This window comes from Suricata suricatta, chromosome 4, assembly GCF_006229205.1.
Source record: "Suricata suricatta isolate VVHF042 chromosome 4, meerkat_22Aug2017_6uvM2_HiC, whole genome shotgun sequence".
NCBI classification, from domain to species: domain Eukaryota; kingdom Metazoa; phylum Chordata; class Mammalia; order Carnivora; family Herpestidae; genus Suricata; species Suricata suricatta.
Window position 1 is genome coordinate 53,123,688 of NC_043703.1, and position 17,909 is coordinate 53,141,596.

Below are 17,909 nucleotides of genomic sequence, written 5' to 3' on the forward strand. Positions count from 1 at the left end.
ATATCCACACCCAACCCAAGAGTAAATGATCCTGGCAAATTTTTGGATACTCTATCAATAAGAGATCTCAGGACATATCCTGTGGGCCTAACCTAGGGGAATGCCTGACCTGGTCCTTTTCCTGCCCGGACCCTTTTGGGACCTTTTTCCATGTTTATCGCTTGGCTAGTTGTGGTCTCTGGTCTTCCCCCATGTGCCCCATAAGTATCCAGTCCATGTTGGCCTGCCTGAAATCATCTCTTCCTCCTAGCTCAAGTTCCTAATGGCAGCCAGTTCTTAATGCTTTTAGTTCAGGATTTAAGAATTATTACCTTTATTTTTATAGCCATTGCTGGTCCCAAACTCATTTTTTTCTCAGTAAAATGGGAATAATCTCATAGGGTTGTTAAAAAATAATATTTTCTATTCAGTTACCACAATGCTTGTCACCTGTATATAAAAATTTTTTTCATGTTATTTACAGTCATCACTGTCATCATCTACATAATTCCATTGTGCTACTCTTTAAATTGGCTCCCAGCAGATGCCTTTGAAAATCACTTGTAGCAGTTTCTCTTTTACATCAGAAGATGGTTTATGAATCACCCCGATATTTGGTAATGAGAAGGTAACTTTCAAGTGGAGGGTTACAAACAAAAGGAAACAAAAATCTAATTCCCAAATGATGCAAAAGTCATTTACTTTATGACTACTTCCTCGGTCCCACTTGAAACCCACCTGAGAGTAATTTCATTATTGAATTATTTAATGCCACTCAGATAGGAGCTTTCATAGGGAGTTACCTTACCTCCAAGGAGCTACATGGTCTACGTAGCTTAAATTTGTGATGGAGTCAACATAACCTCATTTTAACATGTTTCCATTCTACTCCTCCTTAGAGCTACTTAAATGCTCAGTTTAGGCAGCACCTAGAAGCCCAGATTCAGTTCACCCAGGGAAGTGGAAACTGGTAGAAATCAACAGGCCTTCTGTGGATTGGGCATCCTCAGAGCTGGTTTGTAAATGAGTTGCTGCTGAGATCATGACATTAGGGATCAAATCCCAGACCAGAACACATTAATGTGAGGAAAGGGACAGCCTATTTCGTGTAACATAACTGGCCTGGCATGAGGTGGCCTGGATGACACCAGGCACCAGAGAGAGACCCTGTGCTCAGCAGACAGAAGCACTCCATCCCCCAGGATGAGGTGTAGCAAGTATGAGGAGAAGGATTTTCCAGATTTTGCATTAGTCTGGTCAACAGCTCCCCTGAGATTAGGCAATTAGCTTTGTTTTGATTCTGCACTCACTGAGAAGCCTTCTAATTCCTTTTTCAGTCACCCTAGGCACCTTAATTCCCAAAGGTGTACCCTGGATTATGGGAATGAATATTTCAGTTACTGGAATGGTAGCCCCATCTCTGTATAGGAATACATTTCTTTTGTGGCATAGAAATCAGTTGTCCATGAGTTTAGCATGATGCAGGCCCTCCAGGTCTAGTCAGCTCCAGGGAGACTTGAAAAATAGAAATTTAGCATTAGAAAGCTGAGAATCAAACTCTCAATCAGTGTCTTCTTAAATTCTGTTGTGCCTCAGTGTCCTCATCTGTAAAGCGGGGGGAAATAGTAGTGCCTGTTTTGTATGGTTGTTGTGAGGATGGATGAGTTAGTAGGTGTAAATTATTTATATGTATGTGTGTATATGAAATGGTTTAACATATGGAAGTACTTCGAATGCTGTCTGTTATTCATAGCAACCCCACAAGACACTCTCCAGAGTACCCTGTTAGAAGCAGCCACCTGATGTCACTCTGCCTTAGGCTTTCTTACATGGCCCTTGAACTACTTACCTTCTCCAGCTACTCTGAAAACTAGAGACTTCAAATAAAAGCTACATGCAACGTGCCTTCATGGGCATGTGACCTACACAATTACATGGGGCCTGTGCTTGCTTTAATGCTTGGCTGTTGCCATCTTGAAGACCTTAATAATTTTTCAGAAAGGGGCCCCACGTTTTTATTTTGCACTGGGCTTTACAAATTATATATATAGCTGGCTCCAGGTGACCAATAAGTAGTCAAGTGGCTCCGGGAAGGCTATTGCCTTTCCAGGTGGTTCTGTCTTAGTGTTTTTGTTTTTGTTTAATGTTTATCTAAGCTGTCAGCACGGGGCCCAGTGTGGGGCTCAAACTCACAAACTGTAAGATCATGACCAGAGGCAAAGTCAGAGGCTTAACCCACTGAGCTACCCAGGGGCCCCACTCTTAGCTCCATGGATGTTGTGAAGACAAGGATGAGAGAGATGAGATTAATATGGTCATGGACCCAGGCTTGCCAACGAGCAGAGTGGAGGCTTCTTGAATGTGTAGCAGTGTTTCCAGGCTGCAGGCAATAAAGTCTTTCTCAGGGGTCTCAGGAGACCCAAGGAAAACTGAAAGAAACTCCGGATGTGCCTCCGCTCTCTACCAGCACCCCAAATTAACAAACATGCTTGGTAATTCAGAGTGAAATGATTTGAGTTACTTGGAGATACAGAGAAACCAGCTTGGCTTTCAGCACAGGGAGTGGGTGCCCTTCGAGCACCTGGCCCCTGCTGGGAAACTGAGGGCACAGTCATTTTGGCTGGAGCCTTCCAGTAGAGACTATTGTGGGGAAGGGAGAAACATGACTGCTTCAGACAAGCAGCTGGAGCCAGGTAGCCTCACAGGTGACCTCTGTGTCCACCACAGAGGCAATAGCTTCAACCTCCAGCAGGGAAACCCCAGTAGACTGGGAGCCTGTCTTGGGGTCCCTGCAATATGTTGCCTACTCGGGTGAGATTTCCACTAAATTCAGTAATGAGAGTGAGAGGCATAGTGTTTCGAAGGCACTATTGTAAACTGTTCCTTCTTTGAGTTCCTAAATTGGAGCGGCCCAAGGAGAAAGGATTCTACAAATACCCGGTCTCATTGTTCTCGTATGTCTGTACTTTGTTTATACAATAGATCTGATTTTGTATGACCCTGGAGACTTTGACCCTGGAAGACATTACCAGGTTCATATTTTCATCTTCTGGTTCTCCATCTGTGGCCCTGAAGTGCCAGTGTAATTTACCAGCAGTAACCAGCAGCACAGATATATGTATGAGCTTTCTGAAATGCTGCCTCAAATCCCTTTTTAGAGAAATCCATCGAAACATCCCGTTCCCAATAATTCAATTTCTTTGGACACTTTGGTTCACTTTGTTCTGATTTTAGAAGCAAGAAATGCAGCTCAAGATATTTCTGAGCTGGGAATTTGCCTTTCCGTTGCAGAAGTGCAGCAGCAACCCTAGAGAGAAATCTTCAAGTCTGCAGAGAAAACAAGGCCTGGAAAAATGTTTGTTTATTGCCAGCTCTCCCCACAGCCACTTACATAAGAGCTTGTGCTGAGACAGGCTGTCCTGCCCAGACTCAGGATCAAGAATTACGCTCCTTGGGACAATGACAGAAACAATGTGGGAACCACAGCGCCACAGCCCGTGACGCAGTCCAGGAAGGAAAACCAAGTGTTGTGTGGCGATTAGTCCTTTCACAATGGCGTGATGGTTTCCTGGGGTGTTTTCAAGCTCGTGGGGTGTGGCACAATCTGGGGGGAAGGCTCTGTGAGCAAGATACAGCTGAAGAATGGTTCCTCATTTTCCCATTTTGAAGATAAAAACAATGCACAAAACTGTGTGAGCTGCTGGGCAGAGTCAAAAGTTCAGCTATCTCCTGACCTTCCAGATCCATTCTGGCTCTCTACATAAATAAACACTATATCCAAATCTGGGAGCATTTAAAAAGTTTGGACGAATCTGTGTAGATTTTGTTCAACTGTTTACTGCACTATATATATATTTTTTCTTCACAAAACAAACATGAAAAACTAAGTCTGCCAGGAAAAAAATGCAAAAGCTTTTCCCCATGCTGTTACTGAAAAGCAGATGTGACGGGCAGAGATGCAGGCCTGTAATCAAGCCCATGAAGCAGCCATGAGGCACTATTCTCAACAGCTTCCCTCTAAAGGAGACGCCACAGCTTCTTTGTGCAGACTGTTCCAGGGCTTAAGTGAATATCAAAAAAACATTTTCCATATGTTTTAACTTAACTTCTGGTTTAAACGTGGGCCCATTCATTCTGTCCCCTCCTTCACAGCCTTTGTGAGTAATTGTCCACTGACTTTGCTGCTTGCCGTTCATACCTGGGTGTGCGTTTCTCTTACTCCAGACACACCTAACTCTTAGCATCTGTCGTCACAAATAAGGTTTCTGCTTGTTGCTTTGGAATGACAAGTTGCAACTAGCACAACCTTACCCACGTAGGAGATACTCAGTCAGCATTTTACTGATGGAGTAATCTCTCTCCTCTCTTTCTCTCTCTCCTTGCTTCTCCTGCTACACTTTCCACTTCCCTCCCCTTCCCCGATTTTTCCTTCGTTTCTTCTCCCTCTGCCCCCAAAACATTGTGCTTATCAGTGAATCTACTGAGTACTCTCTCAAGCTCTGATTTACACCAAACGAGTAACACGTGTCCACAAAATAGAACAACACTCACTTTGGGACCCCAACTTTGGCCTCAATCTATGTGAGTCTGGAGTCATAATTTATTTTAACCAAGTTGAGGTCCAAAAAGAGCAAAGGTAGCGGGACCCCATGTATCACCCTTGGATTCCATCTCACTGGACCTCATACATAAGAATCTTTTTCACCTGCACGATTTCCCATGCTTTCTTCCTTCTGACTCTTCTGCAAATCATCATGGACAGGATGGACTCTGAGACTAATAGTTTCTGATTTTTAGTTCACTTTTCAGCATCTCTAGGAAAGAGGAAAACTGAGAAATGTTTTAAATTATTCAGGACTAATGGGTTACAAATGGAAGAAATACATCTTAAACCAACTTAAGCCTAATTTATTTGTTCATGTAAACAAAACATTAAAAAAATGGCAGTTGGACTAAGGGATATCCTCAGGACTCTCTCATTCTCTCTCCTTTTTGCTCTTACTTGATGCCATTTTCCCAGACCAGCTCCTCCATGGAGGTGGGAACATGGCCATGGGCAAAGCTCATCTCCTCATAGCTCACGGCCTGAGCAGATAGGATTTTCCTCCCTTTCACCCTATGGGTTAGAAAAAAAAAATCCAAGATTAAATGCTGATTGGTCCATTCACTATGGCTACACATGTGAGGTATGTGATTGGCTCTCCTGTGGTCAGGGGGACAGCATGTGTCTGTCTTCAGAGGAAAGGGGATGGGAGTTCTAGGAAGACTAAATAAGAGTCAATACAGCATATGAGGAAAAGAGAGTTCTGTGAAGATACCAGGTCTGTTGGCAGATGACTCCTCCCTTGTATCTTCATCCCTATCGTCATAGCCTCGCAAGTGAGAGTTAAATACTACATGTACTCTCAGAGTTCCTGGACCCTTTACATGAAGATATAATAATAATCAATATGGGATTGTCTGACTTTCCTACCAACACCAAGAGGTCATTACAAATAAAATTTTATATTCACAAAAAATTACGGACTCAGAGAATTGGACAAGATGCAAGGGAATCTAGATGATTTCTTATCTCTGCCAGAGCTTTACAAAGCAAGGTGATAATCGGTGGTAAAAGACTGTATAGGGCCTTGCATTAGGTGAGAGGCTACACAAAGAAACTCCTAAAGATCCTTTAGACTCTGAGAGACCATGAGTCTATGAAACCATCCCAACTTGAAATTGATTCTTTTCCTTAGATTGTTCAGGACATTTTCTCACTCCCCTACTCCTCCTGATTTTAATGACCAGCGAGCCTTGCGGTAGGGGATTCCATCTAGCTGTCTCATATGAACACCCCCGCCCCCTTGGCAGAGTACGCCTGTACCCTTTAAAGCCTCAGAGTTCTCAGGCCTTTAGAAACTAAGAAGTCTTTCATTGGCCAACATCCCGTTTTAGCCAACATCTGTGAGCCTCCTTTTCTATAAATTTTGGCATTTTTGTCCTTTTCTTTGTGTCTTGATGATATTAACCAGAGCACCACTGAGAAGAGAAGCCTGAGCTTGAACACAGAGACCTAGAAGATCTTCATACTAACTTTTTTTGATCACAAAGAATCAAGAAGTCAAGAAAGCAAGAGAAAGAGTGACCTTCATTCTCATTTTCCAACTCTCTTCCTGTGATAGAAAAATAACCTCCAGATATGTTCATAGCCTAATCTCTGGAAACTATGAATATGCCATTTTATGTGGCAAAGAGGAATTCCGGTTGCTATTAAACTGACTTGAAGATAGGAAGATTGACCAGCGTGGCCCAGTGTAATCCCAAGGGTCCTTCAAAGTAGAAGATGTGGGCAGGAGAGGAAGTGGAATAATACAATGTGAGGAGGACTCCACACACCACTGCTGACTTGAAGACAGGGGGAGAAAGACATGAGCCAAAGAATAGAGGCAGCTTCTCGAAATTGTAAAGGCAAGGAAGCAACTTCTTCTCTGGAGCCTCCAGAGAGGAAGGTAGCCCTGCAAACACTTAGATATTAGTCCTGTTAGATCCACATCAGACTTCTGACCTACAGAACTGCAAAATAAATATGAGTTGTCCAAGCCACTAAATTTGTGCATATTTGTTACAGACATGATAAGAAATGGACACATTTCCTATCTCTTTCCTGTGTATCCTGAAATGTTAGGTTCTTTAGAACTCCAACTGCTGAACTACATAGACAGGAGAGTTTAGCAGATGAGGAGAACAGACTTGATTGACTCTGTTATGACTTCATTTTGTGACTTTGGGTAAATCAGTTTCTCTGGTCCTCAGTTTCCACATCTGTAAAATGAAGTAGTTTTATTAAACAGTTTCAAAAGGCTTTCTCCCTTCCAGTTCAGAGATTTGATATCCTTGCACAGCTCACAGCAGAGCACTGGATGCAGAGGGCAGGTCCCTGTGGTCACGGCTCTCTCAGGTCTTACAGTGAGCGAGGGCATAGTAGGCACAACAGCTGCCCGGTTTGCCATCTGTACTCAGGCAAAAAATATCTAGTGCTAAGTAAGCACTGTAGGGGCTATGTGCTGGAGAATTCCTAAACCCAGGTGGTATCAGAGGTCCTTCTGGAGGGGAGGCTGTGTTAACTTCGAAGGAGGTGTGTGTTAGCTTTGGATAAGGATATTCAGTGCATCCAGGCCCAGAATGAGTTAGGCAAGGTGAACAGACCAGGCTGATAGAAGAGAAAGAAGATTTTGTAATGGCCATAAAGTCAGAAAGACGTGTTAAAACCAGATGGTGGGGGCCTTAAAAAATTCCGGGACAAAGATGTAAAGACTGAATGACCTCCTTTTTAAAGAAAAAAATTTTTATTTATTTTGAGAGAGTGAGGAAGGGGCAAGAAGATAGGGAGACAGAGAAAGAATCCTAAGCAGGCTCCCCACTGTCAGTGCGGAGTTCGATGGGGGCCTCAAACTCAAACTGTGAGATCATGACCTGAGCCAAAACCAAGAGTCAGAAGCTTCACACACTGAGCCACCCGGGTGCCCTGAGTGGCCTCCGTAGGCCCGCACTGCATTTTGTGCCGCGTCATGTGCACAAAGCTTAGTACAGCACCAGACACATAATAGGTGCTCAGTATTTGTTGAATGGATAAATGAACATAAACATTTTTTTGAACAGGACATTGCCATAACCCAGGATGAATTTAAAGAAAGAAAGTGGGACCCCAAGGTACAAATTGGATTAGAGGAGGCAGGGGTGGAATGTCTGGATACCAATCAAGTGTCTGCCAAACAGTGAGACATAAGGGTCAAGCTGGGCCGTTGGGCAGTATGAACTGAAGGGAAGAGACTCATGTGCCATTAAGACTTTCTCTAAACCAGTCCAGCTGGAAGGATGTCATATTCATTCATGCAAATCTCCAAGGAAGGAGCACCCCCACCTCATGAATAAGAGCAAGGCAAAAAGCCCAGACAGGCCAGCACACACCGGACAAAAATCTCAGGCAGCAATTTAAGCATCTGTAACCCACATCATATTTTCAGTGGAAATGACCACTTATCTCTGCACAATTATTCTCCCTGTAATCAAAGCTGGTTCTTAGTTCACCCTTTCCTTCCCTAGACTCAACAACTCTGATTCCCCGAACCATTTTCAGAGGCTCATTCACCAAGCCTTCTGATTACTGAGGTTCTTCTCCTCTGATTCCTTTCCAACTTCCCTCTCCCTAAAGTCATGTACCTAAATCAGTATTGCCCCAGCCACACTCGTCTTCCGGGCCTGCTTTTTCTCTAAGTAGTTGGCAAGGAGCACAGCTCTCCTTCCGGAGGGAGATGCAGCCTCACGGGAGCATTGCAGTTAACATTCCAAGCCCAGCCAGCCAAGGATGCTGACTGTCCTGACCTAGAGGAGCCCCCACGGAAATCAGCAAGAAGCCCACCTCCAGACAGCATCTGGCCTCAGACCCCAGAGGAAGTCACTGTCCTTTTCCTCTTCATCATACTCTCTAAGCTTTCCTATCTTTGTATCAGCCAAAGCCCGTACCAGCAAGGACAGAAGAGTAATTGATGGCCTTAAGGGATATCAAAGTGCTATTGAGCAAAACCACAACTCAACAGCCTCACAGGTGCTTCCTGCAACAGGGAGGGAAAGAAGTGGCTTTAGAAAGTCCTAAATAACTCTAGGCAGGGATGTCAACTTGACTAATGACTCTCAAGAAATAGCCCCGTTGTTCTCTGGTGTGTGATTCATCCCAGGCAGTGCTGGTGTTGGGGAGGGCGGGGGAAGGCCCAGCCATGAGTCCCACAGTTGTCACTTGGGGTGCTCTTCAGCTCACCTATCAGGAGGGGTAAGAAGGCATTGTGTTAGTCCCCTTGGCTTGAGTCACTCTTACCTTGTTCTCCAGTGGGTTTATTCCGTGAATCCTGGATTTGTGCTGATTTGGTTTAAGCTGCATTAAGTGGAGGATGGGCACCATGGGGAGACTCTCTGAGCATCCAGAGGTCTCCCTCCTTTTGATGTGAGCTCCCAGGGCTTCTTGCAATCATAGCAACAAAGAGCATGGGTTCCTCTGGACAGAGACCCTCTTTCATCTCCCTCTTCTCAGTTCCTCAAAGAACTGGCTTAAGTGCTTTTCAAATGTTGGACTGAATAAGTGAAAAGATCCCAAGACCAAGAGTCATGATAGCTAATCTCTGATCTTGACTCTGACCATAATTAGCTGGGATGATGGCCACATGTTCAAGTTCTCTGGGCCTTCTTATCCTCGTATGTAGAATGAGAAAGCAACCTCTCACATCCCCCCAGAGTCAGACCATGAGGTACACAGAAATCTGCAGGGGCTGACTAGGGCTTGCACTCACTCAGCAGAACAAAGGTGGGGCAAATATGAGGCACTAGCAATTCCTTTGCACACAAAGCAGTAGCAATAAACAAAAATAGGTTGAAAACCCAGGTAAAAGGTGCATAATAATTTCACTTAGTAAGAAGGCCAGGAGGCGCTCTCCAATGACACTAGATATAGCTATGGTGAATAGCAAGTGGGCTGGCGGGAGCCCCAGGCCCACCCCTAACATAAATACAGCATTACTTATGCTGAGTTTATTGGGTGCGCTTCACTAAGGTATCCTGGCCACCAGACTATGACGTACATTCTTTGGCTTATGATGTTTCTTCTGTGAAGCAGCACAACAAATAAATTGTCCAAGGAAGGCTGTCCCACCAGCAGGGACAATTTTGTATGTGTGAGTTCCAAAAGGAGTCTCTGCACAAGACGGGGGTGAGTGGTTTGTAATGAACTCTCGGGCATGTTCTAAGGAGACTAGCCAACATGTCCCAACAGGGGGCCCTTTTCTCAAAGCGATCATCTGATTAATTCCCCCTGGGTGGTGGATATGCTCTGGATTTTAATGCCCTTGGTTTTCATCAATGGCAGCTTTGTTAGTGTTGACAGAAAGTAAGACAAATGCTTTTGAAATCAAGGTCTAGTGGATGCCTGAATATATGCCCCCTCTGAAGATGGTTGTAGTCTTCAGACTGAAGAATTGAATGAAATTGTCTTTTTTATGGAAAGGCATTTTAGCAACTGGAATTAAGGACCACAAAAGTTTTCAGAGGTTTTAGCAACCCCAGTTTCCCCTCTGGGAATCATTTTTGGTTCTTTTTTTACAGATCACTGATGCCTCTGATCACTGAGGCTCTTAGTGCTGGAGAAGTCAGTTAGTGAGGATTTGGACTTGCCCTTCCTTTTCCCTTGCCTTTGTGGAAAGCATGTAGTTACCCTCACACCTTGCCTTGGCTTGGCTTAAGCAGGTGCTATGGTTTGACTGTGTCCCTCAAAAATTCATATGTTAAAATCCTGACTTCCAAAGATGCTGGTATTAAAAAGTAGGGCCTTTAGGGGTGCTTCAATCATGAAGGAAGAGCACTCATGAACGAGATTAGTGTTCTTATAAAAGAGACCCCACAGCACTCCTAGCCCCTTCCACCACGTGGGGATACAATGAGAAGTCTGTGACCCAGAAGAAGGCCTTCAGTAAAACCTAACCATGCTGGACCTTGAACTCAGACTTCTAGTCTCCAGAACGGTGGCCAATAAATGCTTGTTGTTTATAAGCCACCCAATCTGTGGTATTTTTCAGAGCAGCCCAAAAGGACTAAGACAGCAGGTCTGACAGGAAGGGGCTTTGTTTCGGCAGTGGATCTTGGCCAGAGTCTGATATCTTCTGGGCTGTGGACAGACCACCCACTGCAGAGTTAGACAAATCAAAGGAAAAAGAGCTACTCTTGCTCTGAGATACCAACACCTGCGCGCGCGCACACACACACACACACACACACACACACACACACGCTTGTCTCTATCACTTGTTAGCTTGTAAGCTTGCCTGAGTTGATCAGCCTTTCAGAGCCTTGGTTGTCTTGTTTATAAAATAAGAAATAGAAAAGGGCCAAATCATAATTCTGTTTCAAGGATTAATGGGAAAAAATATACATCAAGCACTTACTTAGCACAACACCTGGAATAATTCAAAATGCTTGATAATTATAATAATAACAATAATGAAATCTCCTCTTTCCTGACAACCTTCAGCCCCTCAGCACTCTACAGAAAGTCAGAGCTGACTCCACTTGGGGTTTTCCACTGGGTTCACTATGAGGCAGGAGTACAAGGGAAGTTATAGGCTTTTCATATCTATTGTTACAAAGAATTCCTGGAAGACAGACCATCTGCAGTTGTCTGAATCTGAGGGGACTTGCCTTCTCATTTTATAGATAAAGATACAGAGGCCCAGAGACCTGAGGAAACTGAGCTGACTTCCTAAGACCAGAGACAAGCTATTATGACCCTTGGTCTCGTGATCTTTTCACTTACCCTTTCAACATTTGGCAAGTGCTTAAATAAGGCAGTTCTTTGAAGAACTGGGAAACGGGAAAGGGCTGGAGCCCTTACCCTCAGAGGTCTTTGTTGCTAAGATTACAAGAAGCACTGGGAGCTGATATCAAAGGGGAAAAGGCCTCCGGATGCGCAGAGGGTATCTCCCCATGGTTCCCATCCTTCCCTGAATGCAGCTCAAGCCAAACCAGAACAAATGCTGAGCAGCAATGAGCAGGGTGCACAGGACGGCTCCAAGACCTCCACGCTGTTTCAGGCCCTCCTTCCTTCTGAGTCCCTCTCTGTCTCTCTGACTGAAACTTGAATGTTTTTGCTCCATTAATCAAAAAGTCTTAAATAGCAAGGGACCAGTAGTTTCATAATCTCAACAAAGGGCCAATATTTATCCAACACCCTCACTTGTACCCCTATGAGGTGAAACAAGAGAAAAACTCCCAATGACTGTTACTCTGAAACTCACAGTGTACAATCTATTTACTGAAACAAACACTGGCTGCAAAGACGCCGCCTTCACCACCACTTTAGAAGTGTGACTTTTCATGCCCAGAGCTGCAGAAGGTATGGTTGTCACGCTAAATGTGACACTTGCAGTGTGAGAGTCACCCCTGATTCAAACACAAGCACCAGAGACATGAGGATCTCCTTTGGGCTTCTTCACTGCTGCATCTCAAGTGCCTAGAATAGCACCCAGATAGCATAGCCAATAAATACTTAGTGAAAGGATAGGTGAATTAATAAATGAACCAAGTATGAACAGTGGAGTCAAAGAATTATCCAGTGAGTTGGGCATATCTGCACATAGATTCCTCATCTTGCAAAAGATTGTAATTGTTGGGAGGATTATTGGTTTCAGTGTATAAATCTTTTTAAAACACTGCTAATTAATATGAAATATTTTTTGAGTATAGATCTTCCCACCAATTTTACTTTTTCTTTGTCCCCACAGGGGATTGGCAGACATTCAACAATTTAATAGATATATCTACAGTTTCTTTTTTTATTTTGTTTTGTTTGTTTTTTAATGACTATTTATTTTTAAGCAAGAGATCACACAGCAGGGAAGAGGGAGAGAGAGAGACAGAGAGGGAGACACAGAATCTGAAGCAGGCTCCAGGCTCTGCCCGACATGGGGCATGAACTCACAAACCATGAGATCATGACCTGAGCTGAAGTTGGATGCTTAACCAACTGAGCCACCCAGACAACCCCTCTAAAATTTATTTTGGTCAAATGATCATATTAGAAAAGTTCTGAAAGTTTTCTCGCTTGTTGTTCTTTGTTTTTGTTTTGTTAAAATGTCAGGTGCCCATAGGTGCTTGATTTTATTACCATTGTTTTATATGAAATGTGATTTTTGCATTCAGACTCACATATGCTACCAAAAGAGCCAAGCCACATTTCCACACTTTTCTGGGGTTGATCCTCTTCTTACAAAACTGAGACAACTAACTTCCTAAACACACAGATGACTCCCTAGTAGTGAGAGCTTTGCAGGAGGAGGGCCTCAACATGCTTTCCAGATGGTGAGCTGACCGGACCAATCTCCTCAGGCCACTCACATAGATCGCTCCAAAAATGTTGTCTCAATTAATAACAGAGTATACATGGTCTTTATTTAAAAAAAGAAGAAGAAAATAAAAGAAAAAGAGAGACAGAGAAAGAAGGAAGGTAAGAAAGGGATAAAGAAAGAAAAGAAAAAAAGGATGGAAGGAAAGAAAGAAAGAAAGAAAGAAAGAAAGAAAGAAAGAAAGAAAGAAAGAAAGGAAAGAAAGAAAGAAAGAAAGAAAGAAAGAAAGAAAGAAAGAAAGAAAGAAAAGAAAGAAAGAAAAGAAAGAAAGAAAGAAAAGAAAGAAAGAAAGAAAAGAAAGAAAGAGAGAGAGAGAGAGAAAGGAAAACAACTAGCAAAATGTGTGATAGTGGTTAAGGTAGTGGGAGTAACTGGGAGATGTGAATTGACCAAGTCTCATGAAACAGCAGTAAATGCAAGTGGCATCTTACTTAGTTTATCAAAGAAAGAACAGAGAAGGTGCTTGAGAACGAGAAACGGGATCCGCTTCCTGCGGCCTGGATCCACAGCTTGGGTAACAGCCCGCCCCCCTGAAGTTTTCTGTGAAAAGCCAAGGCACTGAGAAAGCAGTCATTCCCATATCCAACTGCTGAATATTGATCTGGCCTGGGACACTGTATTAGTAATAACAAATATTTGCACGCTAGGAAGTATGGCAAAAATAGCATGGATTTTGGACCCTGAAAGACTTAAGCGTAACTACCAACAGTGTGATCTTAAACAAGTTTCTTATCTGAACATCAATTTATCCTTTATAAAATGGAATCAAGGATGACGCCCCAGCAGTGTTGTAATAAAAATGATAGACAGTATCTGTAAGCTTCCAGAAGATTGCCTAGGTCATAAACGGTGCTTAATAAAGGATGAGATAATGACAATGATGATGATGATCATAACAGTGACAGCAATGATGACAATGAGCTTCCCTATTCAGAAAACATATTCTCAAGTTAAGCAAACACTTTGCCTTTCCCCCAGAAATGTTAGTACTTATGAAAATTTGAGGTGCTAAAAATTACAGTATATCACAGCAGCTTTTTTGGGAGGACCGAATTATAGAAATTAAATTGGCTGTATTCATTTGACCATAACTTTAAATGCCCCAAATTGACTATTCCCATCTAAAACAGCTTTTCTTTCCCATCATCAGCTTAAGACATGCAGACGCGCACACACACACACACACACGCACGCACACACACACACACACGCATGCTTACCCCAGCAATTCATTTCTCATTTTGCTTTGGGATGGAGCCAGTTGGGAAAAGGGTTCAGAGTGTGTTTATCACCTCTTTGTTCTCAAGCATTTTCTGGGGCCTCCTGGCAGCTCTTGGGTCTGCACCAAGCAGCAAAGCCCTCCAGGGTTGCAAAGCCCAGACAAATCCCAGGCTCTGACCATTGCCTACAGCTGGCGTAGAATGGCTGGAAACCTCTCCCCTCCCACCCCAAACTTCTGCTCAGAACTCTAAGCAAACACAGGGCAGGAGCTGAGCATTGGGCCCCACAGGGCTCGTTCTTACTGGTATTGTTTTGGAGCCTGCCATGCTGCCTCTTGCCAGGCCCCACACTGGACCTTTCCTCTGATACTGACTGTGACGGATTCTAGAGTCTCTGTTGTTTGGTCTCAGTAAGCAGTTGTTTGGCAGAGTGAGCATGTGTGGATGTGTGGATGTGTGCATGTGTGTGTGTGTGTGTGTGTGTGTGTGTGTGTATGTAAAGCCCTTCATACCTGATCTTCATTAATGACACTATAGATTGTAGACACTGCAGATGCCCTGATTCCAGGAGGCCAATGGATGCCTTTCCAGAGAAATTACCGAAACACTTAGTACCAGCACAAGCCCCCAGGACTGACTCCATTTGGGATTCTTACTCTAAGCCTGCAGGGGAAAAAACTGTTCAGCCCAGGCTGAGCCATGGCCCCCAGCGCTCTCCACCCCTGCCATCATCATGCCACTTAAACGTGTGCTATTGTGGATGTGTTTAGAGGCAATACCACTCAGTGGTCAAGAGCACCTCCTGTAGCCTTCATCTACAAAGGTCCAAATCTGGCTTTGCCAATTTGGGGGGCTCTGTGACCTTGAGCTAAGTATGTAATCTCTCTTTGCCCCAGTTCCCCCAAATGTAAAGTAAGTGTAAGGGTATTAACACTGACTTGGTAGTGCAGTTGTGAAGATCCATGAGGTGGTGGGTGGAAAGGGCCTGACAGGTACTGATAGTAAAAAGAAGAATCTGAATGTAAGTTGCCGGAAGACTCAGCATTCCTTACATGTCTTGGGCTTTGTTTCAGTGAGTTCCCAGCAACTCCCTCAAAAGGTTACTCCTTCAAAAGTGTGAATTAATATGGCTTTCTGGGGGAGTTGTTATATCACTGGTATTTTTTCAGCTTCAAGAATGGTGGGACTGATCAAATAATTAACTTTAAGATGTATTTTAAGCGGCAGGCATTGTTAAGGTGGGAGTCTACAGAAATAAAAAGGCCTGGGTCACTGTCCCCCCTGAGAAGGTATCTGTTCAGATGTTGACAACATCCAGGGTGACTGGGCTATGGCACAAGTATTATAAAGGGCTGGGCGCATCAGTGGTTTCCTGGGAGGGTCCACCACAGAGAAAGGGTGGCCATGGAGAAGGGCTGGTCATGGAGAAGGGTCTTGAAGAATGAATAGGGACTTACTCAGAAGAGAAAATGAGGAAGGTGATTCTAGACAGAGTGAATATGTAAGGACACATAAGCAGCAAAGAAAATGCCATATTTGGAGAAGGGTAAATAGTTCTCTGTAGTCGGAACACAACAGGAGAAAGTTGTCTGACAAGATAGATTGTAGGTAAATCTATTCTGCTGTTTGACTCAGGCCACTTGATGAAATAAATCATGATGAGATGGCAGCCTGGCATGTCACCCACTCTAAGTGCCCCCCCCAACCCCAGCCCCAGAGGCAGGAAGGCAGTAATGGGAACAACAGTCAAGGTTTAACTTGATTTAAATGGTTCTCTCAGGTTTTTTTCTCCTATGTAAACAAATGTCATCTCTGAGTGCAGTGGGATTGGGGTGGAGTGACTCTTCTTCCATTTTAAGGAACTTCATGCAAATCTCCGTTTCTCTCACCCAATGATGAAAACATTCAGGGCATTATTTGAATAAAGTGACTGTTCAACATACCCTTCTAGTAGATCATCCAAAGTGACTTTGCAGAAATCAACTTAACTTTTCACACATGGTAATGAACGTCTTGAATGAATTTTTCCTACTCTCCTCATGGCCCAGTGTGATTTTTCTATGTCACCCTCTACTCCCACCTGCAAGATGATGAACTATCAAACCTAAACTACCACTTCCACTTCTGATTCCTCTGAGAAGGGGTCTCATGTTACATCTCTGAAGGAGGAAACATTAGGCCAGGTGAAAGTAGTTAACTTCCTCCAGCCATCCTCCCTCATCCTTCTCTCCCACACACACACACCCAAAAAGGCAGCTGAAATCTATCAGAGCCTTAAGTGAAGAGCCAATTAACAGATGACCTGTTAAGTCATCTGGCCCATCAATGACAGTGGACTGACACCAGAGGCTTCTTTTCCATTCTGGTCCTAGAATGACATTTTCTAGATACTGTCAGCAGTGAAATTCTCTCAGTGCCTAATCTGCTTCTCTTTCTGAAATCACAGCTTGACTTCCTGAATCCAAGGCCAGCCCATGCTTCCTGTACAAGCTGCCTGAAAATCACCCAACAGAAAGTCTTCAGGGCTTTGCAGAGTCTGTGTAATGACAGTTCCACTCTTCACATAGGAAACTGAGCCATAGCAAACACAAGGGGAATGTGCCAGGCCCAAAGACGTTCCCCAACAGAAACGAAAAAACCTTGAGAGCGCTTATTTATGGCTTAAGATCCTGGAGCTCGTTTTTCCAAGGCAACCTCAGGAATGCAGCAGATGTAGTCTGAAGAGTGGGTAGGTGGAGGGACAGATAACATAAGCTGCAGGCAAATATTTAGAGAAATAAATGTATGTGTTATATGCTTATAAATTGTATGAATGTATACATTAATATATTATAGGTTTATATAATATAAATATAAATAATATTAACAAAAATTTTTATATATTTGTAATTTTTATTTATTTATCAGCGAAATCCCACTGACCCAATGGGAAGTGACCCGTTTCTTACTGAAACCTATTCCTTTTACCAAGATGACAGTAAGAAAATTTTTCTCATGAGAAAGTGAAAGACTCAAGAGGAAAATGTGTCTTTAAACCCTAGCTAACCAAAAGAGATTGTTCTTCCTTCTTATTCCACACTTGCGTAAAAGCTCTTGGCTATTTGAGTGTTTGCTTCCTGATTCACAATTGTCCCTCCCTTTTACTTAGCTAATTTATTAAACACCCACTTTGCTCTGGGAACCCAGCATCACACAAACATTGGCACAGAGAGGTCTTTAAGAAAACAGACTCAGCCTGCTTAAAAGGGAAAAACAGAGTTAAAAAGAATTCATTCTGACTAAACTATTGTAGAAACAATGGTGCAACCCGTTTGTTTTCTTCCATGGACTCTGCCTTGGCTCTGGTGTCAGTAGACCCAGCCCTAAATGCACGTCTTAGTAAAATACACCTCCCTGGAGCTTGAGGAGCTGTGTGGAAAGAGAAGGAAGCCTCTGAGGTGTGCGTCCTAGCTCAACTGGGGAAAACAGGAATAGCACCCACCAGGCAGTGGTGTGGTCTTCACGTGGAACAGAGACGGCTCAAACAGAACCGTATGCCCGAGGTGACCACGAGCCCATCAACCTCCTTCTTATATGAAGACATCCTGGAAACCACCATGGGACTGCCAAGAAATGGAGACCTGAACCAATTTTACCTGGTTCTTTTTTTTTTTAAATTAATTAATGTATTTTGAGAGACAGAATACAAGCAGTAGAGGAGCAGAGAGAGAGGGAGAGAGAGAATCCCAAGCAGGATCTGTGGGGCTCAAACTCACGGACCATTGAGATCATGACCTGAGCCAAAATC